Source organism: Panthera uncia, chromosome A2 (assembly GCF_023721935.1).
Source record: "Panthera uncia isolate 11264 chromosome A2, Puncia_PCG_1.0, whole genome shotgun sequence".
In the NCBI taxonomy this organism is placed as follows: Eukaryota; Metazoa; Chordata; class Mammalia; order Carnivora; family Felidae; genus Panthera; species Panthera uncia.
In genome coordinates, this window is record NC_064816.1 from 82,211,142 (window position 1) to 82,214,784 (window position 3,643).

Genomic DNA, 3,643 nt, shown 5'->3' on the forward strand with positions numbered 1-3,643 from the left:
ATTATTTTAAACCCAAAACCCAAAGGTGAGATTAACTTCATTTGGTTTATTTGTTTTTATTTACAAGTTTACCTTTAGTTTTCTAAATACATTCAACTTCCAAGACTTTCTTCTTTCTGGAGATATGGACGCACCAAGAAATAGACTAGTAAATATATTTGCACCTAAAAGAAATTGGTTCTTGATTTGTTCTTTCCAAATATGTAGTTGGCTGTCCCTCAAAGGAAAGAGAGATGTAAACTGTGTTTTTCCTTATATTTCAGTATGTCTTCTAATTAGATGTAATTAGTCAAAAGGCCAAAGAAAACTCAGACATGTCTCCAAACTGAATGAAAAGAACACTTTTAGTACATTTGTTAATTGACGGCATTGCTGCAAAAGTAGGTGAGTGTAACTTATTTTAAAGCCTCTAATTAGTTATAATTAACATAAGCTGCAAAATAATAACATAGTCATTATAAAACATATTGCTTAGTTGATGCTTTAACTCTTTAATTTTAGTTTTTAGAAAAGGTCATAGGCAATATAAGCCAAAGGAAATAGGACAAAACTTAATACCATGTTTACGCTCATGAACATACCAGACGCAGAGAAACAAGATGTATTTGAAGTTCTTCAAGTGGGTTAGCAGGTCCCATGTTTTAGGAGGGTTATGTTTGGATTCCTCACTCTGCCCTTATTGAGACACAGAGCTTCCTGAGATTTACAAGGACTATTGTTTTCCCTACCTATGAAAATAGAGCATGTGTGTATGCACATAAAATGCTCACACAGACCTTATGAAACTCAGGTTATCAAGTTTTGAAAACAGATGAAATCAGAATCAGGTAAACATAACGTTTGCTGATGCATGCGCGCCAGTTTTACAATGAAATACAACATGAAGTAATTCCAACCGCTCTCAAACCATGCTGTTCTCTGAACAAGTTATCTGTTTTTGTATTGATGGAGAAACAACTTTGGGGCCCCTCTATTGGTTAAGCATCGATTAAGGGTCCAGTTGTTGGTTTTGGTTCAGGTCATGATCTCACAGTTTGTGTTTTCAAGCCTCATGTTTGGCTTTGGGCTGGCAGGGTGGAGCCTGCTTGAGATTCTCTTTCTCACTCTCTCTCTCTGCCCCTCCCCTGCTTGTACTCTCTCTCTCTCTCAAAATGAATAAATAAACTTAAAAAAATAACTTTAGGGGCGCCTGGGTGGCTCAGTACGTTGAGCATCTGACTTCAGCTCTGGTCATGATATCATGGTACATGGGTTTGACCCCTACGTCGGGGCTGACAGCTCAGAGCTGGAGCCTGCTTCAGATTCTGTGTCTCCTTCTGTCTCTCTACTCCTTCCCTACTCACGCTCTGTCTCCCTGTCTCAAATATAAACATTTAAAAATAATAGCTCTAAAGATTATAAGCTGGATCAACTACTTTGGACAGCAATATGGAAATAAGGATCACTGGCTTTTGAATGAGCAAATCTCATTCTGGAAATTTGTTTTAGAGAAGTAATCTGAAATGCAGTTTCATGTACCAAAATTGTAACAATAATACATTATATAATACCAGCCAGCATGTGTTGAGTGTGCTGAACTCATTTTTTTCTATGGATTTTAACTCAGTCTAACAGCAGTTGCCATGTAGATACTATTTATTATCTGCCATCTTAAGAAATAAAGAAAACCCTAAGAGTTAGAATTATTAATAACTAACACCACATTTCAAATAGGAAATGGCATAGTTGAAACAAGAACCCAAGTCAGCCTGCACTTATGCTTTTACTAGTGCACTTTTTAGAGCATGGTTTATATTAATGGAAAATCAGAGGCAGCCTAAATGCCCAATAATAAAAGGAAGTTTAAGCACCACAAAGCTATAGATATAAGATGGGATAGAAGAAAGACAAAAATTAAATTTAATCAAATATTGTAATGCCATGGGAATGCTTAAGATATAAAATTATTGTATGAAGGAAAACTCAAAAATATTCACATTAGAGAAATACAGGTGCAATATGAACATAATTTTGTTGTGAGTTTGACAAAATTTGGCAAGTATTAATAAAAATGATTCTTGAGTTTTGTCTCTTTATCATATCCATTACATTAAGTTGTTTATAAGAAGCATGCATTGCTCTTCTAATAATAAAAATAAACTCTTTAGCTATTGTTGTAGTTGTTATCGATTTCAAAATTTCTCACCTGTTAAGCAGGGCTACGTAAAACTGAAAATGAGGGAAGTTAATGCAGGCTCTCTGATAAGAAAGTGGAACATGCCCCCTAGTGGTCACCATGTTTTTAAAGTTCTTTATTACCTCCTGAGATATGTTTCCTGAGAGTGATCATTTACTTTCATCTGATATTTGATGGCAGTGGGAAGTTAATGGCCATCATGCTACCAGGACAAATAGCAATGGTTTCTAATTATGGTCTGAGTTTTTTGGAATACTTTACTTGTCCCCAACTTTGGCGAAATTTTTACATCAGGTCACTTTATGGATATTTAGCAATATTTTAAAATTATACTCATTTCTCTATTTTGTTTGCTAACTTTTTAAATACATCTTTATTTTTTAGGGTTTTCTAGAGTGAAATGTAGCTTTATTTTTACAAAGGCTAAATTCACTTGTAATTTAAGTAAAGTGCTTTATTTCTGAAGCCAACCTGTTGTCGATGCTAAAAATTAGTCAAAATATAATGATGAAAAGAGTCATGAAATGATATGGAAAGTAATGGTGTATAAAAACATATCTAAATGGTGAATAAATGTATGTGCATATTGTAGAAAATCACAATACCTTAATGACGGGTATTATGTTATTGTTACTATGATCGTATTATTTGAGCAATAGAAGAGACACAGATAACACATTCCTAATTGGGGAGATTTAACATTGTAAAGACATTAATTCTTCCCAAATTCAAAGAAAAATATAATATACGTCCTATAAAAATCCAGTAGGAGGCAAGGTTCGGGGCTTTAAAGTTTGGCTTCAGATCTTAACCTTAATGTCTACTTGCTATATAACTTAAACGATATGACTTAATGGTTCTGAGTCTCAATGTTCTTCTTCGTGTAATATTCATGATAACCATGCAATGTCTGCTTTAGAGAAGTATGAGATTTAAATGATGCCAGGAACTCTTGGCATGAGGAAGAACTCAATAAACCATAGTAGAATGGTTTATTGATTTTAATTTGTTTCCCTTCAGAATACTAACAAAGCTATTTTTTTAAATAATAATAAAATTCTCCTAGAAGAGGTACTGAGAATAGGTAAGATATTCCTGAAAAATAATAAAAATGAGGGACATTAGCCCTCCCCAAGTAAATGTACACCCATAGAGAACCATCAAATGCATCATTGCATGTCTATAAAATGGAGTACTGTTTTGCTGATAAAGGTAACCAGGTAGAAACATATAAGAGAGTTATAGAAGCATATAACATATGGGGCGCCTGGGTGACTCAGTCAGTTAAGCATCTGCTCAGGTCATGATCTCGGGGCTCATTAGTTTGAGCCCCGCATCGGGCTCTGTGCTGACAACACAGAGCCTGCTTTGGATTCTCTCCTCTCTCTCCTATATCTGTCCCTACCCTGCTTGTGCTCTCTCTCACAAAATAAATAAACCTGGGAGGGAGGGAGGGAGGGCGGGCGG